Genomic DNA, 27858 nt, shown 5'->3' on the forward strand with positions numbered 1-27858 from the left:
AAATAAACACACATATATGGTCAATTGATTTTTGACAAAATGCTAAGGTGATTCAATAGGGTAATTTTAACAGTGTTGTAATAATTGGAAATCTATACACAGAGAGAGAGAGAGAGATGTCTTGATCCTTCATGCTATGCAAACTCAAAATCAATCATAGACCAAATGTAACCCATAAAAACATACAACTTCTAAAGACAATATAAGAGAAAATGTTGCCATCTTGGGGCAGGCAACAATTTCTTAGGTACAAAATAAACAGCATAAATTGTAAAATTAAAAATTGATAAGGGGCACCTGGATGGTTCAGTCGATTAAGCGTCTGACTCTTCATTTCAGTCCAGGTCATGATCTCACAGTTTGTGGGTTCAAGACCTGCAGTGTAGGGCTCTGTGCTGACAGCACAGAGCCTTCTTGGGATCCTCTGTCTCCCTCTCTCTCTGCTCCTCCCCCACGAGCTCTCTCTATCTCTCTGTCTCTCAAAAATAAATTTTTTTTTTAGATTTTTTTGTTTATTTATTTTTGACAGAGAGAGAGACAGAGACAGAGCATGAGAGGGGGGAGGGGCAGAGAGAGAGGGAGACACAGAATCCAAAGCAGGATCCAGGCTCTGAGCTGTCAGCACAGAGCCCCACGCAGGGCTCAAACTCACAGACCGCGAGATCATGACCTGAGCAGGAGTCCCACACTCAACTGACTGAGCCACCCAGGCGCCCCTCAAAAATATTTTTTTAATTGATAAAATGAACTTTGTAAACATTTTAGCATTTTGCTCTTCAAAAATACCATTAAGAGAATGAAAAGGTGGGGCGCCTGGGTAGCTCATTTGGTTAAGCATCCGACTTTGGCTGAGGTCATGATCTCCCAGATGGTTCAAGCCCCACATCAGGCTCTATGCTGACAGCTCAGAGCCTGGAACTAGCTTCACATTCTATGTCTCCCCCTCTCTCTCTCTGCCCCTTCCTGGTTCATGCTCGCTCTCTCTCTCTCTCTCTCTCTCTCAAAAATAAACAAACATTAAAAAATAAAATGAAGGGGCGCCTGAGTGCCTCAGTCGGTTGAGCGTCCGACTTCGGCTCAGGTCATGATCTCACAGTTCGTGGGTTCGAGCCCCGTGTTGGGCTCCATGCTGACAGCTCAGAGCCTGGAGCCTGTTTCAGATTCTGTGTCTCCCTCTCTCTCTGCCCCTCTCCCATTCGTGCTCTGTCTCTCTCGCTCTCTCTGTCAATAATAAATAAACACTAAAAAAAATTTTTTTTAATAAATAAATAAAATGAAAAGGCAAGGTACAAACTGGGAGAAAATACTTACAAGACATGTATCTGATAAAAGACTTGTATCCTGAATATATAAAGAATTCTTACCACTCAAAAATACAGGACAACTCAACTAAAATGGGAAAAAGATTTGAATAGACACTAGCTAAAGAAGATATATAATGGGAGACAACTCAGCAATAAGTAGTTACTGATATATGCAGTGTAAATGGATCTCAAAAGCATTGCTTTATTTATTTTTTCAAAAACATTGCTTTAAGTGAGAGAAGCCAAACACAACATATTGATAAATTTTTATCCATTCATTATTCCTTTCTGACTGTCTGATGTACTTCTATAGCAGAAACAAGATATATTTAAAATTATTTCTTACAATTATAAAATTGGAATAATTCCCACATACCTACATCACAGGATTTGTTGTAAAAATAAAACAGAACAGTACCTGTCGCATAGTAAATGCTATGTAAATGGTCACAATTATTATTTACATGTTCATATTCTAAGAACTAATTATTGGATTAACAAAAAGTCAAAATGTTCAATTAGCCAAATTTATCTTAAAGGAGTGTGATTTTCGTTTGTTTAAAAAAAATTTTTTTTAATGTTTATTTTTGAGAGAGAGAGAAAGAGCACAAGCAAAGGAGGGGCAGAGAGAGAGGGAGACACAGAATCCAAAGCAGGCTGTTAGCACAGAGTCCAATGCAGGGCTCTAACTCACAAGCCATGAGATCATGAGCCGAGCGGAAGTCAGAGGCTCAACCGACGGAGCCACCCAGGCACCCCTTAAAGGAGTGTGATTTTTGTAGCAAATGTGGAGTCAAGATATCTGGGAACTATCAATCCTACTATTAGTAATAAGTAGTCAAATGAGATAGCAGAATCAGGGAACTGGGGACATGGAAGGAAAGACTTTTCTAGATGGATGAAAGGAAATCCAGAGAAAGAAAGCCACAATGGCAAACCAGAAATCATGACCCATAGCTCACAGTCCCTGTCCGGGGTTCTTTTCCAGAATGCTATGCCATGGATAAAAAGGCTTTTTTTTTTTTTAAGTGCTTCAGAAAAGCCAAACACTTTACACACAAGAGGTAGTGTGAGCGCTATATTTGGGCAAATAAAGTCCAAAACTGCTTATCATTTCCCCTGATGGAAATGACAACTGGCAAAAGCCAGATGCCTTGTGATCTGAAAGGTAATGGGACCCGGCTCACTAGATCTCCTGTTATTTCTGATGGAATCCTCCCAGCTATTACACCTTGGAAAAATATTAACGTGTTCAGCCAACAAAGACAAATTCAGAAGAAGCAGCAGCAAGTTCTGCTATACGTTGTACTGCCACCTGATATTCAAATGCGCTCTTCTGAGCTGTGTCTAATGTCAGCATCATTTTTTTAAAGAGACATATCAGTTTCAGTGAAGGTTTTTATTTCACGTTCCCCATTCTTCACTGCCTGGACTAGGGAAAGAAAAAAAAAAAAAAAGGATTACCAGCTACATTACTTTTTAATTTAATGCCCTTGAGTCAGGGCAATAGCAACAGCAACGAGGCATGATAGAGATTTCAGGGAGGACGGCAAATGGAGAACAGTTGTTAGTACAGCATCTTCCATGAATATTGGTCGCAGCGGCTGTCTCGGCCATCATTCTCTCAAGGTAATGCCTTGCTTCCCATTGTCATTGTATCTCAGAATCAAATTATTTGAATTCCAGACACATCGACAGCACACTGAAGGGCCCCTGCCAATTTTTGCAGCTCGCTTGGAAAAGAGCATCATGAAGCATTACTCATTTATACGACTCCCAGGCTCCTGTTGTAAATTCCGTGCGCAGGACTGCCTCCAGGTGCGGCCCTTCAGCTTAGCTCTCTAATCCTGTAACCCTTTACCACCAACTCCCTCCCATAAACGTGTGCGAAAAAATCCCCAGGCCAGGTCTTCTCCCTCTTTGAGCTTCTGTTCCTGCAGATGGGAGTCCGGGCTGCCAGGGCTGGCCTGGACACAGAAGCCAGCTCTGTCACCTCAGTCAGGCCTGGGGGTGAGAGCCCCGAATCACAGCACACTGAACCGTCCCCCACAGCCGCCTTGCCTACATTTTCATACAGAGAAAGTCTGGCTAAAATTAACAACTGTCCTACAATGGTGAAGCAGCCGATGACGGCTCATCTCTTGTTGGAAGATGAGAAAGCCATTAGCAAGGGTGTTTTTGAAGATCTTCTTGTGTGTGTGACTTAGGAAAAATCTTACATCATAAATTTAAAGGAATATAATGTGTATCATTCTAAATCTTGTACATGTTTCATATATGCATGTAGGTATGCATATATACATGCATATTTAACTCGAAGAAAATACACCAAAATTAAGTGATCATTTTAATTTTTTTCCTCTCCACATTTTCCTAAATTTTCTAAAACAAACAGGTATTGCTTTTATGTTCAGGAAAACAAATGGTGTTTATAGAGGAAATTTTGATCAAGGATTTTTTTTAAACAAAAGGACTATTTCCAAAAGGTTCACTACCCAGTCTGCCCATAAGCCTCCTACATAGGAGAGCGGCCACAAGGGGGCTCTCTAAGCACAAATCTGGGGTTCTAGTTAAGCTGTGCCGCAGGACCAACGGTGGCCATATTAGTCCAGTCAGATTCTCTCCCCGAATTGACCCATACAGGAAAAAATAGCAAAAGCAGAAGAGAAAGAGGAAGGAGAGAGGGAAAGGATGAGTTACTTGCCTAGCAGAAGTGTGGTCTGCTGAAAAGGCAATCAAGAACTTGGTAGGTGGAGCTGCCTTAGGCCCTGGACTAGTTTTGCATTCCAGCGTTCTGCCTTGGAGACTCACAATTTTTGTTTTCCCATGAGATCTTGGTCGTCAGTCTTCCTGGGTATCTGGGAGACAGGCTCATGGTCAAGAATCCTGTTTTCCTAAGTACCTTGGGTTATCCTTATAACTATCTATGTGGGAGCCAGATTATATTTTGATTCTTTTAATCTCACAAAACAGGAATCTCAGGCTACCAAAACCGTGACACCACGCAAATGTGTTTCACAGGTCATTTTATTCCTTATTAAGTACACTCTCCAAAGCAGGGCCACCACCAGCTCATACAGCATTTTACACAAATTTGAAAAAGCTACCCCTTCTTCAAGTTAAGAAAAGTTATATTAAGGGGCGTCTGATTGGCTTAGTCAGTAGAGCATGTGACTCTTGCAACTCTTTTTTTTTTTAAGTTTATTTATTTATTTTTGTGAGAGAGAGAGAGAGAGAGAGAGAGTGAGAGAGAGAATCCGAGCAGGTTCCACACTGTCATCGAGGAGCCTGATGCAAGGCTCTATCTCAAGAACAGTGAGATCATGACCTGAGCCAAAATAAAGAGTTGGCCGTTTAACCAGCTGAGCCACCTGGGCACCCCAAGCAAGTGACTCTTGATCTCAGGGTTGTGAGTTCGAGTCCCATGTTGGGGGTAGAATTTACTTTTTCTTTAAAAAAAATTTTTTTTAATGTTTATTTTATTTTTGACAGAGAGAGACAGAGCATGAGCAGGGGAGGGGCAGAGAGAGAGGGGGACACAGAATCTGAAGCAGGCTCCAGGCTCTGAGCTGTCAGCACAGAGCCCAACACGGGGCTCGAACTCACAGACTGCAAGATCATGACCTGAGCCAATGTCGGACACAACCGACTGAGCCACCCAGGCGCCCCTAGAGTTTACTTTTTCTAAAAAAGTTATATATTAATTGCTTCTCAACAATAAAAATTACTAAAGAAAAAGTTATTCTGTATAAATTATACAAGTAAATGATTCATCTTAAAATAATAGAAAATTCAAATGTTTATAATATTAGAAGCGTAAAGTCATTTGGGCCCAATAATTTGTCATGAAATAGACATCTCTCCTTGGTAGAAATAATTGTTCTTGACAGTTTCAATGATTACTTTTTGTATAGCTCATATTTTATAGAAATGATCGTCAGTTTGGTAGTTTTTCTTACGGCATTGTGAACTTTACGTTGGTTCTAACATACTTAATTTTGAGATGCCACATTATTCACTGATATTGATATTTGGCAAAATTAATTGTACCTTGAAAACTTCACTTATTTGGAAATGGATCAAGTAAGTTATTGCCACAAAAACATTGCAAAATTTTACTGGGAGATAGTAGTTTTTTTAAAATGTGTATTTATTTACTTTGAGAGAGAGAGCACGAGCGGGCAGGGGCAGAGAGAGAAGAGAGAGAGAATCCTAGGCAGATTCCACGCTCAGTACAGAGCCTATAGCAGGGCTTGATCTCATGACCCTGAGATCATGACCTGAGCCAAAATAAAGAGTCGGACACTCAACTGACTGAGCCACCCAGAAGCTCCAAAGAGACTGTGTTAAAAGCACAATTTTATTTTATTTATTTTCTTTTTTCTTTTTTTTATTAAAAAATTTTAATTTAAATCCAAGTTTAGTTAACCTACAGTGTAATAATGTTTTCAGGAATAGAATCTAGTGATTCATCTCTTACATATAACACCCAGTGCTCATCCCAACAAGTGTCCTCCTTAATGCCCATCACCCATTTAGCCCATTCCCCCACCGAACCCCCTGCCAGCAACCCTCAGTTTGTTTTCTGTAAGAGTCTCTTATGGTTTGTCTCCCTCTCTGTTTTTATCTTATTTTTGCTTCCCTTCCCCTGTGTTGATCTGTTTTGTTTCTTATGAGTAAAATCATATGATATTTGTCTTTCTCTAACTGACTTATTTCGTTTAGCATAATACACTCTAGTTCCATCCACGTTGTTGAAAATGGCAAGATGTCATTCTTTTTGATCGCCGAGTAATACTCCATTGTGTGTATATACCACATCTTCTTTATCCATTCATCAGTCAATGGACATTTGGGCTCTTTCCATACTTTGGCTATTGTCAGTAGTGCTTCTATAAACGTTGGAGTACATGTGTCCCTTTGAATCAGCATTTTTGTATCCTTTGGATAAATACCTAGTAGTACAATTGCTGAGTCATAGGGCAGTTCTATTTTTAATTTTTTGAGGAACCTCCACACTGTTTTATAGAGTGACTGCACCAGTTTGCATTCTAGAAGGACAGTTTTATTTATTTATTTTTTTTAATTTTTTTTTCAACGTTTATTTATTTTTGGGACAGAGAGAGACAGAGCATGAACGGGGGAGGGGCAGAGAGAGAGGGAGACACAGAATCGGAAACAGGCTCCAGGCTCTGAGCCATCAGCCCAGAGCCCGACGCGGGGGTCGAACTCCCGGACCGAGAGATCGTGACCTGGCTGAAGTCCGACGTTTAACCGACTGCGCCACCCAAGCGCCCCTAGAAGGACAGTTTTAGATTGTTAGTTCTTTATACGTTGATGAGGAATGTCTAAAATTCCTTAATATGTTCATCAGTCAATTTCAGTTGTACATGTTCACCCAGCTTTGGTACTTCATATTGATAGTAATTTTTCAAATCATATACGATATATAGAACCTTGCTGCTCTAAACACCCAAGATCAGGGCATCAGGAGCTTGTCGGAAATGTAGAATCTCAGGTCTTACCCCAAAATTACTGAATCAGAATTTGTATGTTCATAAGATCCCCAGGTGCTCTGTATGCACATAAAAATTTGGGAAGTACTAATCTAGCATCCTGAAAAAAAATGACATTCTTCAGCAGTATACGCCTTTCTTTTTAATGTTATTGTTACCAATATAGGAAACAAAAGAGGGGCACCTAGGTGGCTCAGTCAGTTAAGCGTCCAACTTTGGGTCAGGTCATTATCTCATGGTTTGTGGGTTCGAGCCCCGCGTCAGGCTCTGTGCTGACAGCTCAGAGCCTGGAGCCTGCTTCGGATTCGGTGTCTCCTTCTCTCTCTGCCCCTCCCCCACTCACATTCTGTCTCTCCCTCTCTCTCAAAAATAAGTAAACATAAAAAAATTAAAAAGAAACAGATTTTGGACTATAGGTGGATTGATTATGGAAATAACATTTGAAATGAATCTTCCTCCCTTCTCTGATATTTTTACATTGGAAAGTTGGGGTCATTGTGAAGAAACTGCCATCTATTTAACATCAATATCTTTCTGTAATTATCATAAATTAACTTTTCTTTTTTTTATAAATTTTTTTTTAACATTTATTTATTTTTGAGACAGAGAGAGACAGAACATGAATGGGGGGAGGGCCAGAGAGAGAGGGAGACACAGAATCCGAAACAGGCTCCAGGCTCTGAGCTGTCGGCACAGAGCCTGATGCGGGGCTCGAACTCACGGACCGTGAGATCGTGACCTGAGCGAAGTCGGACGCTCAACCGACTGAGCCACCCAGGCGCCCCATAAATTAACTTTTCTTGAATGTCCTCTTAGCTTATTATCTGCTTTCAAGGGATTGATATTCATTGACTTTGGGTTCCTGGCTAATTTTGCTTATGTAATAAGTAGTTCCCATTATCCCCAGGGGGATGTGTTCCAAGACCTTCCAGTGGATGCCTGAAGCCACGACAATACTGAACCCTGTATACTCTATGTTTTTCCTTACATACATACTTAAAATAAAGTTTAATTTATTAATTAGGCACAATTAAGAGATTAATAACAATAACTAACAATAAAATAGAACGATTGTAACGATATTCTATACTAAAAGTTATGTGACTGGTCTCTCTCTCTCTCTCAATATCTTACTGAATTAACTGTACTTACCCTTCCTTTTGTGATAATATGAGGTGATAAATGCCTAGTGATGAGACGAAGTGAGGTGAATGACGTAGGCGTTGTGATGCAGCGTGAAGCTACTGTTGACCTCATGATGAGTTGGAAGGAGGGTCATATGCTTCCAGGTCACAGCTGACTGTAGGGAACTGAAACACAGAAAGTAAAACCAAGGATAAGGAGGGATTACTGTAACATTAATTTGATCTTCACTCTAAATTAGTCCTGAGTAAAGCATCTTAAAGAGGATATTTTCAAAAGTACATTTCTGATTTGTATTTTTAGAATCTACGCTTTTATGCATATCATCAATACGCACTGCATACTCCCCCTAATTAAGTTTTAGTAGCAAGATGGCATCTACTCAATTTCCCCATCTCCTTTTCAACAATGATTTTAAGTTTTATGTTCCATAAATGCATTTTCAATATACTCCAACATTTGGTTGAAGCAGAAAGAGTAATTATATGATATCTTGGATGATATAAAAAATCGTGCTGTCAAAATAAATTTTTGCTGCATCATTCAATACCAAATGTAAAGAAGATGCAGAACAAACAATATACAATGCCCTAGAAAATACTGAGGACCTTCTGTAGGAGCCATTATGTTCTCTCTGCATACTTGCGGCATTGCTATATCCAATTTCTCTTTGGAATCAGGCTTTATAAATAGTCTTTGGAAAATACATATATGCTTTCTTTTGTTTTGTCATCTACTGGATAACCCCTTTGTCCAAATATTCGTATATTTACTTTTTGGAAATCCACAAATCTAGCAATATTATCTGTTCTACACGGCTTTTACCAGTTGTACCTAAAATAATCAAGTAATATTTGCATTTCATGCCTTTTTCAAAAGTAACATATTCATTGCATCTACAATAATTTTAATAGTTTAGTTTTATGTTTCCTGCCCTAAAAAAACGTGTTACATTATTTGCTTTTTAAAAAATGTTTATTTATTTTTGAGAGAGAGGGCAAGCAGGGGAAGGGCAGAGAGAGAGGGGGAGGCAGAGAATCCCAAGCGGGCTCCGCACCGACAAGGCAGAGCCTGACCTGGGGCTCACACTCATGAACCATGTGATCATGACCTGAGCTGAAATCAAGAATCAGACCCTTAACCAACTGAGCCACACAGGTGCCCCACGTTATTTGTTAATCAATGTGCCATTGTGTTACGAAATTTTGTATCATTTCTGCCAAAGAAAGACAATTCTCATCAAAGTACTTGTAGTTTCCTGGATGATCTCTCTAGATGTTGCCTTACCAAAAGTATGTGCTCCCAGTATGGCTGCTCATTTGAATAGTATCTTTGCCTGCATCTCTCTCAATATAATATCCCTCAAACCATATTTCAACTTTGAATTCTTAGCACTATTGTTGAAATGCATTTTATCTTCCGTTTTAGTTATATGGGATATGTACCTGCCAATCCTTGTGCACACTTTCATTACTCAGTTGATATTTTTTTCCATCTCTGAAGAATTTGTAATATAAATAAAACACGGAAATCACTGAGATAGAATAATATGGAGCTTTTGATCCTTAGTTAGAATTTATAAGTACATAATTTCCGAAAACTTCCTACCAGTGCTAATTTGTTAAATTTGACAAAATCTGATGAAAACTTGATAAAATTTAATGAAAATAAATAATGAAAAATTAAATTCCTTATGTAAGATAGACAAATTGTAACTACATTATTATTAATATTCAAAGTTTTAAAATACTCAAATTACATAGCCATGTACCTGGATAGGCAATATCCAGTTTAATGTTTTCTTTTTCTCTTCCATTTTTCTTCAAAACTAACCAGTTAAGCTTGGCATAAATACCGATAGTAAATTCACATCCTAATCCATCAGTCTTTGTCCCCCCTCCCCCCGGTCCATCTTTTCCAAAAATGTATTCAATGATCTAAACTATTCTTTGTGATTTTCTTCTGTTTTCTGATTCCGAAATTAAAACTCTTTCATAGTATCTGAGCAAAAAATCAATAATGAGTTTTATTTTAGAACTTAAATGTATATAACATACAAAATACACAGCTATCAAGCTGCTAAATACTATCAAGTGAATATTCTTACTAACAGGATATCCATAACAATAAGCAATTGCTATTATGTAATTACCAGATCGTTAAATAGTAATCTCTATCTTATGTGTATATCATTTATTTTGTAGATTATTTGAGCATGTGTAGCTTGATGGTGATTCATATAGTTGTGAAAGTCCTCGTAGATTTACGTTGGGAACTCAGCAATGCCTTTTGAGTACAGCAAATAAAACAGCAGATGATGTGATACAAGGTGAAACATTAAATTAGCTGGTGCACTAATATCAATGGGATTTGTCTTTAAATACTCACCTATCAGCCTATCAATTAGAAAAGCAGTTTCTTGTTTAGAAGAAGAAATATTTTTAGATGACATTAGATCTGTTGTTGGTTTTGATTACTGACTCATTTTTCCTTTGTGCGTGGAAGCTGAACAAAATACATTAACCCTCTTCAAACAAGACACTTGACTGCCATCTGCCGGCAAATTGTAATAAACGTACAAGTCACCCATCTTTGCAATAAGCAATATTAATAAACGCACTAAATTTTGCAGAATAATAAAGACATCTGATGTGAATGGAGCCCTCTGGACGAGGAGTGTGGTGCCCAACCGTAATAATCCTGGGTGGCTACTCCGAACCCAACTCTACCTAGATTTTGTGCTCTTTGCTTTCAAACTTCTGCCAAAGGAGGAAAATTCCAATTGTAAAAACATTCTTGGGGCCCAATCTGGTGTTGCTCCTTCATACTGCTGGTGGAAAAACACGGGAGGGGGATACAACCTACCATTCAACTTCTACAGAAAGGCCCCTAACTCCAGCAAGTCAGACAAGGAGTTCAGGATTTCCATCACTAGTCCCAGGACAGAGGGCAGAGTTGTACTTGGTCTCCTCACGACTAAGACCACTGGCGCTACAGGGGGGTGAAGGGCGGGGGTGGGAGTGAGGGAGGGGCTGGGCCCAGGCAAAACATCAAAGGGGAAAGCCTCTCCCTAAAATTAGGGATGGGCCAGCAGATTCCGTGAACAAAAGAACTTTAAGTGGGGGTTGAGGATGGTGAGGGAGCTTTACAAGTCTTCAGTGCAGTTAAAAGCACCCTGCTAGAAAAGGGTAACAGGACCTCTGGTGTGCTTTGCTTAGAAACAATGGTCATAAATCCATTAATATTTTCTATTCACAGAAGACAAATTGTTAAATGACAAGGTGGAAAGAAACTCCCATTACACAATCCTATGTTCCTAAAGTAAAATACTGAGTGAGTCTATGTTCTTTGCTGCTCAAACAGAAAAACTAAATATTACCAATAACAAATATAGGGCAGAAAGTAGCCCCAGTACTTGGCTCATAATGAGCATTTATTTGTTGAATGAGAAAAGTTCTACTCCAAAGTTACTCCCAAACAAGTCAAGTAAGTGCAGAGCATGCAGAATTGGGGAAAGTGGGGAAGGATTTCAGGAGGAGGTGTTAACTGAGTTAGGTCTTAACGAGGAGGCAGAACGTTAGCTTAGCGGGCAGAGAAGGAAAGAAAGGACATTCCAGGTAGAGATAAGAGTCACAGCAAGACCCAAAAGCAGAGGAGAAGCAGGAACATCCAGGAGGGAATGTCAGGAGAGCACGGTGACAGTGTCTAGTGAAGAAGCAGGGTCTGGCAGGGACCACTGGACCTGGTGACCTTTGGGGGTGGGCATGAAAGCCAGATTGCAAGGGAGGATAAAGACTGAGTAGGAGAGGAGGGAGGGAATAGAGGAGGAAGTTAATTAGGCTACCCTCTCTCTCTTTTGTTAACTTTTTACTGTACAAATATATATATATGTACAATAAACATATATATACAATAAATATATATACTATATATATATATTTATTGTGTGTGTGTATATATATATATATATATATATACACACACATTTAGGGGGACCTCGGCCTCCAGGGCTTCCCTGCAGTTTTGCACTCACTAGTGGGTGCCACTGGAGGGAGAAGACTGCAGAACTCAGTTGGTCCAAAGATAGAACCTACCATCCACATTGAGATAACAAGAGCAGAACATGGCCAGCCGACATATGTTGCCAAACCTCCTTTCCAAGACCCACACTGACTTCTTCTTCCAGGGGTCCATGTTTCCCCACAGAGATAGGATTCGGTAAGGATATATTTGACTTCGTTAAATAGTCCCTGAACTCTGACCTCCTGTTGGCCCTCATCTGGCCTGAGAACCTCTCTCCTGGGTGTTCTATGGCTAGGACCGACTCATAGATAAGGCTGGGCACACCTGGGGCTCCAATCCACAAAGAGAGAGAAAACACTGGATAGAAAGTGAATATAAGGAGCCATCTGCAACAAAATCAAAGCCAGGCTCTCGACAGTGGGAACTGCAGGACAAACCTGGAGAGGGAAGGCCAGATTGGGAGCGGACCCTGGTGGCCACAGATTCGCCTTTTCTTTGGGTCCCAACCACTCACTGGTTTTCCTGCCACTGACATTCTGACTGCACAAGGGCACTGCCCAGCTTTCCTATTCTCTTAATTCCTTGGAAAGCATCTGAGACAAGACTGGAAAGTTCAAATAGGGGCTTCACAAATGCTAGAGTAAAATAAAAACTTGGGTTTTAACATGAGCAACATGGGTTAGAAATAACACCGTGAAGTTACAGAGACCACAGAATCCAGAGGGGAAGTGAAACTCACTTCAAGATCACTAGAATCCACATGAAGGTTCGGATGCCTTAGATCCAAAAGTGAAAAAAGAAACCCAGCAGAGAAACAGCAAGATGCCGTGGTTAAGGGACCAGACCCAGGAGCCAGATGGCCTGGGTTCATGCTCCAGCTCCAACAGTTGTGTGACTTTTGGCAAAGATCTAATCCCTGGCAGCCTCGGTTTCCCCGTCTTAAAAACAAAGGTGATACCAGTGCTTACAGCATAGAGTTTGTATGGGGATTAATTAATCTATGTAAAGCATTTATGACAGTCTTTGTCTCACAGCAGGTGTTAAGTAAGCTTGGAATTTTGTTAGGGTGATTTTGGACATGCTCAATGTGACTAAGGGAAGAGAAGAAATGGAGCCCACCAGGGAGATAGGCAAGGAGGCAGGCATGAGATGGGGAGGCAGAAATGAGACACAGGAGACGGCAGCTACCAGGAAGGATGGAGGAATGAGAGAAAAAGGAAATATAGGGTGGGATGGGGGTGGGGCAGAGGAAACATTCAGGTAAGAAAGACTTGAGATGGGAAACCCAGCAAGAGACCCACACTTTCCAGAGCCTGGCTGTCCACTGGACTCCCCATCCCTCCCACTGGGTAAGAAATCCTGGGACTAAGGGATGTGCTCCCCCACCCTGTGTCTCCCCACCCCACCCCATTTTGGCCGCTTAAGACCCTGGAATTCCCTGTCCAAACTGCAGGAACCCCACTGCCAGGCTCTGGGCTCTTCTAGCCACATCGACCCCGGCCCTCCAGACAGACTGCCCCCAGGTAAGCACACCCCTAGGCTCACAGGTGGCCAAGGGGCAGCTATTTACAAGAGGGTGTGGACAGAGAGCTCTAACGCTGGGGCTGAGGTGACCGTAGGTGTGCTTGGGGGGGCCCTCACGGTGCCGGATGGGACTGGGGGCGGGGCGTCCCTGAGGAAGGGAGGGGTCTCCCATTACCGGGAGAATGTCCCTTCCCCTTCCTTTGAGGTCTGATAACCTTCGCGCTGACGAAGAGATGATGCTCCTTCCCAGTCAGTGTTCAAGTCAGACCCGTCCTGAATCTCCCCAGTTAACCCATGGCGCCCCAAAACAGGGCCGGGGTCTGTGGTAGACTCGGGAAACTAAGGAAAACGACAGCGGGGAAACCAGAATCCAGGTAACCTGCTTTCCAGGGCGCAGTTTCCCGCTGGGGCTCGGGTTTGCGCGCAGGTGTCCGCGGGCCCGGGCGTCAAGGCCGCCCCCGGTGGAGGCGCCGGGCCCCCGCTGCGGCACCCACCCCACCCCCGGCGCACAAGGCCAGGCTGCCCCCTCCCACCTCATAAAACTCCCAGATTCGGCCTTTCAGGCGGTGAGCCGAGCCTTTCTGCGAGGACGCCGCGGAGGTAACGCAGCCCGGCTGTTACACCGATGGGCGACTTTAAGCGCCCGGCTCTTGGGGGGTCGGGGTGGGGGGAGCCCCTGCCCGCGGCCCTAGCGCTGCAGGCTCCCGCCAGCGTGGCGCTGCAGGGGTCCGGGAGGCGCCGGCGCCCGGCGTCCAGGACCGCGGTTCCCCGGGCGGCACTGGGCTGACCGCAGCGCCGGGACGAGCAGAGACGGCTCTGGGTCTCCGAGCGCCGCCAGCGCCACCTGCTGGCCGGCGCCAATCCCTTGGTCCGGGAGAAGTGGGGAAACAGACCCGGACCGGAGGGCGCCCGGCTTTCGGCGACGCGGGAGCCTAGCTTGACATCTGAAAGGGCCCCGGCAGAGGGGTGATGATATCAAACAGTGCCTGGGAGCGGGGACTCAAGCCCGGGGAGAAGCTCATCCAATTTCCCTCTCTTTGCCGCCCGGGGGTTGGTGGGCAGGCGGCTCTCGTACTGCTCTTTAGGCACCTCTCCGGGACCTGGCGGGATCCCAGGGGCGGGGCTGGCCTGGCGGCTGTTTGGGGATCCTCCAACCACAGGGGAGCGCGCCAGATCCAGCGAGCCCCGCTGCGCAGCAGGGTAATTGCCCTTCCAGATCGAACTACTCGGAGAGGGAGTAGTTCTCTGCAACAGGCAGCGTTTAGGGACCCGCTAAACCCCACCCCCTGCTCCAACCTGAGCCGGAGAACCTAGAAAGAGGCTTTCGGAGCTCTAGGTGCTGCAGGGTGCCCAGGAGCAGGTATCCACTGAGGGGGGGCGGGGGGGGGCTCACTCCCTCTTTCTGCCAGAGAGGGGCCTCACTGTTGAGGTTGTAGCTGGTCTCTGAGCAATAGTTATTAATACTGTTATATAGCAGCTCCACTTTACTGAGCACTTACTGTTAGCAAAGCTCAGTGTTAAGCCCTTACCAAACACGGACACTAATTTTCTCACTGAACCCTTGAAATATCCCTGTAAGACTTATTCTGGGACGTTGAGGGTTTTTTATTATATATATAATATTTATATATAATATTACTTATAATATATAATATATATAATATATGTGTATATATACTATATATATACCATATATATGTATATTTCATTGGTATTTCATAATGTGTGTGGAAACCCCCTGCTTAGAGCTCAGCTTCCCATTGACCCACTCAGGGAGGCAGCAGGCAGCAGGGTAGAGCCGAGAGAACTTTGGAGCAAAGAGACCTAGTTAGTCCCTCTGAGACCAAGTTTCAACACCTATCAAATGTGGTGAGTGTGGCTCCAATCTGAATTGGGGAGCTATTTTTTTTTTAAGTTTATTTCTTTATTTTGAGGGAGAGAGAGAGAGAACGCACAAGCAGGGGAGGGGCAAAGAGAGAGGGGGAGAGAGAGAAAATCTCAACCAGGCTCCTCACTGTCAACGCAGAGCCTGATGCGGTGCTGGAACTCAATAACTGTGAGATCATGAACTGAAATCAAGAGTCCATTGCTGAACTGACTGAGCCACCCAGGCTCCCCGGGGAGCTTTTTTTTTTTTTTTTTTTTTTTTTTTTTTAATTTTCTTAAGAGTTTGGGTCCTGATGCCAAGAGCGCTCTGGTTAGTGTTTCCTGTCCTTCATCCTCTGGGCCGGACATGGGTACAGCCTCTGTCATCTTGCACGTCCTACTTACTAAACATAGGGCTAACCTACATCCCCTTCTTCCTTTGGCCTTTCCCCCAAATGAAATTATATCAGTTTGGGACCAACCAGGAGAAAGAAGCCACACGGTAATCTGAACAGAGGATGTTTAATGTAAAGAATCACTGACTATTACAGGGGATTAGAGTAACAGAAGATTGGCTAGTAAGAAGTAAAGGGAACTCTGAAATGAAAAAATGCAGAGCAGATAGAGGGAGGAGCCACCACCTCTGGGGTTGAGATAGAATGCCCAAGGGCGTCCCCTCTCCCCCACTCCGCCACTGCCCAGGCATGGCGGTGGCTCACTGGATGGCAGAGAAATTGCTGGGGCGCCAGGAGAAGCTGTTCATGGGGAGGTGTCTCGCTGGAGGCACTCTTCTATTGAACTGCGTTAAGCGGGTGCCAAGGGAAGCTGCAGGCCATTCCGCACTTCAGGAGCTTGGAATTAGAGATCCTCCAAGTGCCAGCGTAGGAGGCTCCTGCTGGAGAAACCATGCACACCCCAGGAGCCAGGCACCAGAAGAATATATATATATTCTATGGCAGGCTAATAGAGCTGGAATATTTGGAGTCGGCTGGGGAAGCAGAAGTCGTCTCAGGAGAAAAGTGACTGGGAAACAGGATGTTGCAGCAGAAGCTGCCTCCCTTTTGGGAGCGGAAGCCCCGGAGCTGCCTACTGGCCTCTTAGTTACAGACTGGTCTCTTGGCTTAGTCCCGGATGAGACATACCCAGGGACCGGTGGTGTTTGAAGCGTTCAGGAAGATTGGAAGCTAGGAGGAAGAAGATGCTTATATTTATCTTATCTTTTCTTACCTGTGCCTGCAAACCTCTAAGTGTGTGAGCAGCAGCCTCAGGTGACCATCCCCAAATGAGGGGCTATTGAAAGCTATTTTCATGATTTTTTTTTCTCCTGCAAGCATCAGAATAAACCTAGGAGGGACGCGGTGTTATACAGCAGGGGAACCAAAGCATTAGTGGAAAGTACCTTGCCCAAGGTCACCCAGCCTTCTGAGGTACAGCTGGCAAGTGATCCTGGCCTCGGGCTCCCACTCTGGCTGTGCACGGGGACCGGCTGGCTCTGAGTTCCAGCTGCGCCCAGCCCAGCTGCACCCCTTCTCCTGCACAGGGCACATGCTGTCTCACTTCCCCTGCCCTGACAAGGACAGTGACGAGGGGAAACATTAGCTGGCCATGGCAGAGACTGCAACAAATTATCATTTCTCTCCCCCCCTTTTTTTTAATGCTTATTTATTTTTGAGAGAGAGAGGGCGCACACCAGCAGATGCACGTGAGCAGGGGAGGGGCAGAGAGAGAGGGAGACTGAGGATCTGAAGCCAGCTCCACGCTGACAGCAGAGAGCCCGTGTGGGGCTCGAACTCAGGAACCATGAGATCAAAGTCAGACCTGAGCTGAAGTCGGAGGCTTAATGGACTGAGCTACCCAGGCACCCTGGTAGGTAACTTCTCTATTGTAGTTGTTTAAAAATAGATTTCTTTAAATGGTGACTTATATCAAATAGAGAACAAACAAATAAAAAGTTGGATTTAACGAATGTTGACATTTTGAAATACTGGTGTCAGAATTCTTTCTCTCATAAATAAAGCATTGCAGAGACAGCTACAGCTATGTCTATTCTTTTTTTTTTTTTAATTTTTTTTTTCAACGTTTATTTATTTTTGGGACAGAGAGAGACAGAGCATGAACGGGGGAGGGGCAGAGAGAGAGGGAGACACAGAATCGGAAACAGGCTCCAGGCTCTGAGCCATCAGCCCAGAGCCCGATGCGGAGCTCGAACTCACGGACCGCGAGATCATGACCTGGCTCAAGTCGGACGCTTAACTGACTGCGCCACCCAGGCGCCCCCAGCTATGTCTATTCTTAAGAACTATATCTGCTCTTAAGAGGAAACCACTTTAATGGAGTTGGTGACTGACTCCCATGTACTTTTCTATACACATGTGAAGCCAAGAGAAATACATCACATGGCTTTCTGTGTTTTAATTTTCACAAAGGACATCATACTGTACATATCCCCTTCAGAGGTTGTTCTTTTAAGTTTATTTATTTATTGAAAGAGAGAAAATGAGCAGGGGAGGGGCGCAGAGAGAGAGAGGGAGGGAGAGAGATTCCCAGGAAGGCTCCGCACTATTAGTGCAGAGCCCAAAGGAGGGTCTCGAACTCATGAACCACAAAATCATGATCTGAGCCAAAATCAAGAGTTGGACACGTAACCAACTGAACCTCCCAGATGCCCCTTCAGATTTCTTCTTAATGAGCCCTAGAGTCCTTTACTTGTCTGGATACCTATTCCCAAAGTTTTGCAAAGACGGGCATGAGGGAAGGGTACGCTAAATGACAGAGTTGGTGACTTAATGCAGCAAAAAAAAAAAAAAAAAAATCTTTTTTCCATGATTTTTGCCCCCAAGTGCATTTTTTTGGTATGTATGAAATTGTTCTTTTTAAAATAAATTTTATTTAAATCCAAGTGAGTTAACATATAGTATAATAGTGGTTTCAGGAGTAGAATTTAGTGATTCATCACTTGCATGTAACACCCAGTGCTCATCCCAACAAGAGCCTCCTTAGTGCCCATCACCCATTTAGCCCATCCCCCACTCAACACCTCTCCAGCAGCCCTCAGTTTGTGCTCTGTATTTAAGAGTCTCTTATGGTTTGCCTCCCCAACTGCATTTTGAATGGCAGACACCTAGGATCAAACTCTCATTGTCCGTGTCTTTTGTCCACAGTCCAGGTGGATTTTGTGGGCTATGCTGTGCAACTGAGAACAGCCTAGAAGGAACAATCTCATTCTTTTATCAAGAAGGAGCATGCCCCAAGAAGAGAAGTTTCTTGCTCAAAGTCACAGATCAGTCAATGGAAAAAGAGGAACCCTCATCCAATCACTTATTAATTAATTTAACAAATATTTAGAGTGTCAACTGTGTACCAGGAACACAGCTACCTGGAAAACCCCAGGGAATCAAAAGAAGGACATTCCTATCTTTTCGCACCTCTATTCTAGTGGACAGAAATATATAATAGACTAAAAGTATAAATCACTTAATATTAGAAGGGGTAAGTGTGAAGGAAAAAAGAAAAAGCAGGCCTGGACGTGGAGGGGACAGGTTGCAGAATTCAATAATATGCTCAAGGTAGGCCTTGCTGAAATGATGAGATCTGAACAAAGACTAAAAGAAGTGAGGGAGAGAGTAGAATATTCCAGGCAGAAGGGGCTCCAGAGCAAAGGCCCTAAGACAGGAGTTTGCTGGCAAGTTGTAGGGACAGCAAAGAGACCATTGTGGCTGGAGTGGAATACCTGAGGGACTGAGGGACTAGGAGGAGAAGGGGCCAAAATGTCAACGAGGGGCCAGAGTGTGTAGACCCTTGTAGGCCATGATGAACACTTCAGGTTTTTTTATTTTGTCTTGTCTTGTAGGCTCCATACCCAGCATTGGAGCCCAATCTGGGGCTTGAACCCATTACCCTGAGATCAAGACCTGAGCTAAGATCAAGAGTTGGACGCTTAATCAACAAAGCCACCCAGGTACCTTGTAGATTTCAGTTTTTATTCTAAACGAAATGAAGAATCCTTATAGAGTTTAAATAGAGCAGTGACTTGTTCTTACTTAGGCTTTATGGCAGGTTTGTTGAGAAGAGACCACAGTAGGGTAAAGCACAAGCTGGAGGTACTTGAGAGACTGATGTAGCAATTTAGGCCAGACATGAGGTAGTCTGTCCTGAGGATGAGTAAAGGAATGGTAAGAAGTGAGTGGGTACTGAGCCATCATATCTACTGTTCCCTTTGACTTGTGTGCTCTTCCTTGTATATCTGTTTTCTCATTTCTTAAGGTCTCTGCTCAGAGAGCACTTGTTTAGAGAGGACTCCCTTGATCAACCTGTATAAAATATCAATATCCTGCCTATATATACCCTTCATTCCATCCTTACACTGGTTTTTCTCCATAGTGTTTATCACATTGGGCATATCTCTCTTCCCCCTTGCTATCTCCCTCCCCTGACCAGAGTAAAAGCTCTGTGATAGTAAAGACTTTGTCTACTTTGTTCACTGTTGTATTCCCAGTACTCAGAATAGTACCTGACCTGTAGTAGCAGCTCAAAAGTAATATGTTAAATGATGAAGTGAATGAATGGATCTCATTTCCTGTATTAGTTATCTACTGCTGTGTAACAAATGGCCCCCAGACCCAGGAGCTTACAATAACATTGATTATCTCACACAGTTTCTGAGAGCCAAAAGCTGAGAGCAGCCTAGGGAGTCATTCTGGCTCAGAGCGCCTCATGAGGCTGCAGTCAAGCAGTGCTGCAGTCATCTGGAGGCTCGACTGGGGCTGGAGGATTTGCTTCCAAGATGGATCACTCACAGAATGTGGCTTTTGGCAGAAGGCCTCATTTCCTTGCCTCATGGGTTGTCTGAGTGTCCTTACTTCATCCAGAGCAAGTTATGAGATGAGATGAGGGAGCGAGCAAGAAGAGAGAGAAGGGAGCCCCAACGGCTTTTGTAACCCAACTTCGAAAGTGACATACCATCACTTCTGCCATATTCTCCAGTCACACAGACCAACCTTGAGACAGTGTGGAAGGAAACTACACAGAGACATAGATACCAGAAGGCGGTGATTGTGGGGGTCATCTTGGAGGCTAACATAACACTCCTTTTTATCAAGACCTTTCTCCTCCCACCTCCAGCCAATCACCTGTATCCTGCTGGTAATAAACTGGGGACCCACAGCTATATCCAGGGCACGTGTGTTTTTTTGTTTGTTTGTTTTTAAAACCATTACTGGGGCGCCTGGGTGGCACAGTCGGTTAAGCGTCCGACTTCAGCCAGGTCACGATCTCACGGTCCATGAGTTCGAGCCCCGCGTCAGGCTCTGGGCTGATGGCTCAGAGCCTGGAGCCTGTTTCCGATTCTGTGTCTCCCTCTCTCTCTGCCCCTCCCCCGTTCATGCTCTGTCTCTCTCTGTCCCAAAAAAAATAAATAAACGTTGAAAAAAAAATTAAAAAAAAAAATAAAACCATTACCATGTTTTAGTTTATTAGAGGCAACATTAAAAAAAGGGAAGGGCAGGGGCACCATGGGAAAGGTGGGGTGGGGTGGTGAAGGCCTGTTGCTGGATGACAGTTGGGCGGTTGGAATGAGAAGGCCATGGAGAATCTGAGACAGTTGGAAGGCAGTCCTGACCAGGGCAGAGAGATGTGGGAGACAGAGGCAAGGGAAAAATTTCAGAGGTGGGAAGAAAGAATAAAGAATAGTTCCCTGCAGAGAGAGAGGGAAATCAGGGTAGAATATGATCTGAGAGAGAGTTTCATCTGCCTTCACTGTACTTGAGGCAGAGAGAGGCACCATGAGGACAGGGTTCTGCCTTCTGGGAGCTCACGGCCCCATGAAGGAGGCAGGCACACTCACAAGAAACTAGGCTGCAAGGCTGAGTGAAAGGAATTTGCCAATAAAGCTGCAAAATCAGGTCACTGGATGCCAGAGGAGGGGGTTGAAAGTAAGTCTGGGACTCTCTGATCCTGAGATGAAGGCGGGCCATCCAGAGGAGGTGTCCCGCAAGCTCAGAGGTGGGGGGTAGGATGGGACTGAGATGCAAAGCTTTGTGAGTAAATGAATCAGGGAAAGGGGGCATTGATCAAGGAGGAATGAGACATCCAGGACCCAGCCGAGACCACCTGGAGAACCGGACACAGAACGGCAGAGGGGTTTAAGCAAGGGGTCTGGAGCCAGACAGCTTGGATTTGAATACTGATTCTGCCCCTGGTTGGTTGTGTCTTCTTGGGTCTCTGTTGTCTTCTCTTTGCTTTAACACCCCCATCTGTTAAATGGGTACCTACGGTGAAAGCTACATGTACTGGTGAAGTTACATAGTAAGGGTTCAGTCGATGGTAGGCAGCCCTAAGGTGGTATAAAATCACTGAAGTTCTGGGGGTAGAAGGCTTTAAGGAGAATTGGGTCAGGACCCCAACAAGGAACATCTATTAAGCACCTGCGTGTGTTATTGCATTAATTTTCATGCAGCAACATATGAGGAACCGTTAATCAGCTCAAGTTTACAGATGAGGAAGTAGGCTCATAGATAGGAAGTGAGTGGCACAGGGTCACAGAGCAAGACAGATGTGGAGATGAGATGTGAAAGCATGTCTATGCAGCCCTACAGCCCACGTGCCCGCATTGCCCTTCAGGAGCCCCCAGGAGAGCAAGGAGATTGAAGATGTTGGAGGAGCTGCTGAGCATGAGGGGAGGGAGCAAGGTGTGTGGGGCTGCAGCCTGGTGGCATGAGAGGGTCATGTAGCACTGAGCAGGGACATAGGACTTGTCTTCAGGTTAGGAGGTACAGAAGAGGCTATGGGGTGTCACTGATGGAGAAAGGCCCCTCAGGGTGTGGGAAGGGCTGAAATCAGGGTCACAGCTGACGGAGCTTAGTTTTGGAAAAAGGAAGAGAGGGAGTTGATTGACCAGAAGAGTCAAAGGTGGTGCTGTGCTTGCTCTGTGGGGGGGACAGGCAGATCAGCCCTGAGACATTGGTGAGCTGGTAGGACACACCCAACTGGAACCCTCAGCGTTTAGGCAAGGGCTCAGCAGGGCGGGGAGGGGGGAGGCCTGTGGGGAGAGAAAGCCAGCTGGGTGTCAGAGCAGCCTGCAGTCTGTCCATCTACATCCCCATCTGCGTAGGCTTTTTACAGATTGTTAGAATTTACTGGAAGGTCAAGATTTAACAAAACAACACATTCTGTCTTCACCCAGGCAGCTCACCTGTCAGGGGGGCCGACGGGGGGATGATGCTGCAATTGGTGAAGTGCAGGGTACTGTGGGCACCTCAGCAGAGGCCGCAGTGCTGACATGAGTTCTCAGCTAAGAGCCTAAGGAAGGGCGTGGGGAGGGGTGACGTAGGTGAGAGGCTGTAGACTGGGGCATCAGCTTCAGCAAATGTTGGAGGAGAAGACAACACATCGCAGAAACCGAAGTTCACAGCCGCTGGAGTATGTGGGTGTGGGGAGAAGCTTAAGGGCCCGGCAGCACCTTGCACTTTATTTTAATGAGGTTAATGGGGCTGTTAATGTCTTGAGCAGGGACAGCCATGATGGAATTTATCTTGAAAGCTGCCTCTGTTTCCTCTGTGGGATGTGAATTGAGCGCACGCATGACTGAAGGCAGGAAACCAGGAGACTGTGGTGGTCTTGCAGGGGACAGATGACCCGGCCGTGTCAGGAAGCAGAGCGGCACGCCGAAGCAGTCATCCAGGGAAGGACCCAGGAGTCTCAGCAATTGTGAGGACCATGTCTTACACCTCAGTGTGAGGGTCGTGTTGCGGGGAGGGATGGGGTTTGTGCGAGGGGCAGGGGTGGGGGGGAGAGTTCAGTTTTGAAGCTGGGTTTTGATGCACATGTGGGACATCTGTGTGGTCATGTCCAGCAGGAGCCACAGTTGGGCAGCGGTGCTTTACAAGGGCTCTGGAAAGGAGGTGGTGGCTGGGGAGCTGTCAGCACTAAAATGAAGCCCCGAGTCTGGGTACAGTGTGTGGGAATAGGAAGACGGCTCAGCCTGGGAGAAATGAGGTCAAGGTTTGGCTTTGTTTTTGAAGATGGACGAGATGTGAGCTAATTTAGACCTGGGTGGGAAGGAGCCAGTTGAGCAGGGGTGGTGGATCCCCAAAGAAGGGAGGGAACAGGAATGGACAGGTGTTGCTGAGAAGTTCAGAGTAGAGTGTCGAGTGCCAGGATCCACCCTGGGCAGGAGAGGGCAAGGGGCAGGGGCCGAAGGTCTGAAGGAAAGGGAGACAGGTTGATACGGCTGTTCTAAAGGCCAGGAGCGAGAATTGAGCAGAGACACTTGGGAGGAAGCCGCAGTCGGCACCGAGGGCTGCGCTGGGGCTGGAGACCAACACTCCACCTGGGCAGGAGAGGATGATCTTTGACCAATTTTGTCCACAGGACCCTGCGGCTTAGGCGCAGAGGAGGAAATGGACAGGAAACTGACGTTTCGCTGGCCCCACACAAAGGACAGGCCACAGCCTCCACCCCGAATTCCAAAGGCATGGACAGAGAAGTATATGCTGCAGAAATGATAGTGCAGCCAGCAGACATCTGCGCCTGGGGCTGAGAGGTTTGGGCAGCCCTTGCGTGGGGGTGTAAGGAGTCTCCTGGGAGAGACTTCTTCCTCCTGAGGGGCAACAAAGCCAGGTTCTGACCACTGGTCCTTCAACTAAAAGAGCGGGAAGCTACCTAGAGGATTCCCACAGGGCAGCAGCCAAGCTCAGCAAGAGAGGGGTTGTTTGTGAGGACATCTGAGATGCTCATGTCCAGGAGGAGGAGATGCTCATGTCCAGGTGCTCGGCTCAGCTTTCGCCCCCCAGCCGGTGCTGCCTGGGGGCTGCTCAGTCAATACCTGTGACCACAAACCGCCCTTCACACACCAGTCATACCCCTAAGCAATACCCACCCCATCCAGGGCTCCTTCCAGACGGGGAACACTTGCCCACAGAGCACATCACTTCACGCACACAACCTCGTGGAAGGGGTGCTTTGATACCGGTTTTGTGAATGAGAAAAGAGCAGATCGGAGAAGTTGAGTGATTTTTTTTCCCCTAAGATCGCCCAGCTTGTGTGTGATGGAATCCGATCACAGCACATCCTTTTGTCTTTTGACATCCAGCTGATGTTCCATGGTTGTTCCCTTCCCTGGGCCTATCTGGCAAGTGGCAACCCGCCCCCTGGTCAAGGTCACCTCCTAGCTGACTCCTGCCTACTGGAACATAGCTGGGGCAACTGAGGAAAGCCTCCCCACCCTGATGATGGAGCTTATGATCTTTAACCTCAAGTAGGCATGGCTGGGGGTGCTGTCTAGCCCACTCTTCTGAATGACTATTTCATACCTTCTTCTCTGACCTCACACCCTCTGGGAGCAGCCAAGGCCTTGGCGTGCTCCCTGGTTGACAGTGGGAGACTGAGGCAGGGGCTCTGCTCCAGAACCGTGGCTCCCTCCAACCCTGAGTAAGCGAAGGGCTGGGCCTTTACCTGCGCTGCCCCCTCCTCTGCCCTGTCCAGAGATCCACAAAACAAGCAGATTCCCCACGGTTTGGCAATAGCTACTATTGACCCCAATTAATATTTAACATGCTCTCGGGAGAGAAGGTGTTTTTGAATAGAGGTTCCATTAATACTGCATTTTTCTCCAAATGTTCAGGGATGTGGGAACCATGACGGAACCAGTCTGTCTGTGTCCTCACAGGGGAGAAAATCTGGAACTGTATAGGCAGGCTCTCGCCTGACTGCGTCTCACCTGGGAGGGCTGAGCTGACACGTGGGGAGATTCACTGAAACTCCAGCATCTCCCAGAACACACTGGGCCTCACATACCACCTCTGCCTGAAGAGCACCAGGAACCAAGGAGAAATGTGTCTTTGGGGCAAGATAACCTCTCAGAGCCTCAGGGCTCTGGCCCAACTCTGTCACGGGTCACAGAGCAGAGAGAGTCTGACTAGGCTTTAGTCTGCCCCTGCCCCAGGGCCACAGTGTCTTTGGTTCACAAGCTTCTTTGAGCCAGTAATCACTTAGGGAGCTTTAAGAAACATATTGCAAAAAATTATTTAAAAGCATTCCGTTTCTAATCATAATTCTAGCTTTGTAACTGTCTAAATGGCTGCTGGAAACAGGCATTTCCTTCTTGGGCTGGAAGTTGAGGTGACCTTCTTTAGTGGCCAATCCTGTCTTTTAAAACCACAAATCTCAGAGTTGACTCTGGCAGGTTGCGTGTCTACAGACACCTGGCCATGCAGATGATATGACTCCCAAAGAGGAGTCCCTTATGGGTAAGACACAACAGCAATCACAACTGAAGAAGTGGCAGAAGTCCATAAAGTCCCCTCAGTGGAGGAGTCAGTTCAAATGGCTGGAGTTGGCATTCTTCTAACAGGGAGACTAGGCTGGGGGTTTTGCTGGAAGTGGACCTGTCAGATTTCCTGGCTCCCATAGGCTCGGTGGCCCTAGGCCACACAGGCGGGTCGGCAGGAAGGTTCTAGTGCAGGAGCTGGTAGGCCTGGGTGGGGGTGGGTAGAGAGGCAGAGATGTGCAGAAGGACTATGCCCTGAATTGTGTTTCTGAGAGCTAGGAAATAGTACCCAGGTTAGAGTGGGCACCCTCTGCAGAGTCATTGTTGAAGGTGCCAGGAAGAAAGGCCTAGAAGGAGCAGGGGGAGAGCCACGCCTTGGCACCAAGACTTCCCTGTTAGGTCCCAGGCCCTGGCAGCTTGACCTCCTGTCCTGTTCCTGTGAGCCTGATTTCCTGCTTCTTAGTTTCGGTCTCTTAGTTCTAGTCTTGGGGGGATCCTTGCACTTGCCCGTGGCCACTCCTCATCACTCCGTTCCCGGAAGCCTCTCTCTTGGGCTTCCCCAGCACCACCCCCAGGCTGCTTCCCCAGAGCTCTCTGGATGCTGTGAGCACTGTGCAGGAGGAGGGGGGATGGGGAGCACCCCCTGCAGACTCCCGGCCCCCTCCCACAAAGCGTCATTCTGGCCGCCTGGCCTGGAGTTTCCATAATGATGGTAACGAATTTAAGATTCCAAGCCGGAATTCCACTCTTTCAAGTGGTTCAAATATGGCAATGATGGGGAAGAGGAATGTGGGAACGGAGTCTCAAGGTGAATGGGGTGGGCGTGGGGGTGGCAGGCAGGCCTGATGTCCATTTTCTCTCTGAAATTTCTTCTATACCCTTTTGTTGCTCCCCATACCTCCAATGCCCCACCTTCCCTCCCTCTCAGCTGCTACACTGCTTCCCATTTAAGCCAGAAAACAGAGAACTACCCCGATCTTATCAGTAGCCAGCAATTCCACTTAAACACTGGACCCTACCCTACTTCCTGGTCAAGGACATCCCTCCTGGAATTGACCTCCATCCACCTGTACCATTAGTTGTTCCCTCTGTGGGGGATCATTTTCAAGCAAATAAAATCATGCCGGGAGAGTCAACATTTAAAAATCTACTCTATTGAGGTATTATAATTTGGAGATAAAATGCGCCCACTGTTAAGTGTGAAGTTAGGTGAATTTTGACAAATATATATACCCGTGTAACCACCGCCACCACCGTCAAGTTCTAGAAGATTGCTATCAGCACGCCCCAAAAAGTATCCCCTTGCTGAGCACTATTCCCTTGTAGGGACACAGTACAATTTGTTCATGTGTTCGCCTGTTGATGTGCAATTGGGCTGTTTCCACTTTTTGGCTATTATGAATAAAAAGTGCAGTGAACATTCACGTGTAAGTCTTTGCATGGAAACATGTTGTCACTTCTCTTGAGTAAATATCAAGTGAAATAGCCTGGCCATATGATAATGTATATCTAGTTTTATTAGAAACTTCTAAACTGTTTTCTGCAATGGTTGTACCATTTGACATTCCCAAAGCAGTCCATGAAAGTTCCAGATGCTACACTTAGTACTGCCAGGGAGGAGGGCGGGGGTTCCCCAAAATTTAGCCACTCGTGTGTTTGTGTGTGTATGTGTGTGTGTAGAGGTATGTCCATTTTGTTTGCAATGTGCTTTTCTCTGACCATTACTGATGTGGACCACCTTTTCATGTAACTGCTGGCTATTCACACATCTTTTGTGAAGGGTATGCTCACTTGCCTACTGTATTAGCCTTCTACATATCACCACAAATATGTCAGATAAAACTAGAAAAATAAAGCACATTTATTGTCTCACAGTTTCCGTGGGTCAGGTACAGCTGAGCTGAGTCTTCTGTTCCGGTCTTACGGGCTGCAGGGAAGGTGTTGGGCAGTGCTGGGGTCCCACCTGGGGCCCAGGTCTCCTTCCAAGCACACGTGTTTGTTGGCAGAATTCATTTCCCTGCAGCTATAGAACTCATGGTGCTTTGCTTCAAGGCCAGCAGGAAAAATTTGCTGCTGCCTCTCGAACCTCACTTAAAGATTCACCTGATTAGCTCAGACCCACCCAGGATAATCTATCTCCCTTTTTAAATTTTAAATTTTTATTTTTGAAAGAGAAGAGAGAGAGGAATGAATGGGGGAGGGGCAGAGAGAATCTCTC

The 27858-nt window shown here is 45.7% G+C and overlaps 2 long non-coding RNA genes across 3 annotated transcripts; one reads left to right on the top strand and one right to left on the bottom strand.

Annotated features, from left to right (window-relative positions):
- Positions 1-1867: 1867 nt before the first annotated feature.
- Positions 1868-15078, bottom strand: LOC113603416 (uncharacterized). The gene is made up of 3 exons (XR_003425001.2): positions 14044-15078; positions 7973-8130; positions 1868-4162 (listed from the first exon to the last, which is right to left on the bottom strand). It is a non-coding gene; the product is annotated as an uncharacterized LOC113603416 (long non-coding RNA).
- A 5867-nt stretch (positions 15079-20945) lies between these two features.
- Positions 20946-27058, top strand: LOC113603417 (uncharacterized). Of its 2 annotated transcripts, none has more exons than XR_008290407.1 (3): positions 20946-21306; positions 22880-23080; positions 23744-27058. It is a non-coding gene; the product is annotated as an uncharacterized LOC113603417 (long non-coding RNA). The 2 variants fall into 2 exon arrangements; XR_003425002.2 differs by having other exon boundaries at positions 20947-21306; positions 22883-23080.
- The last annotated feature ends 800 nt before the right edge of the window (positions 27059-27858 follow it).

This window comes from Acinonyx jubatus, chromosome D1 (assembly GCF_027475565.1).
Source record: "Acinonyx jubatus isolate Ajub_Pintada_27869175 chromosome D1, VMU_Ajub_asm_v1.0, whole genome shotgun sequence".
Taxonomy (NCBI): Eukaryota; Metazoa; Chordata; class Mammalia; order Carnivora; family Felidae; genus Acinonyx; species Acinonyx jubatus.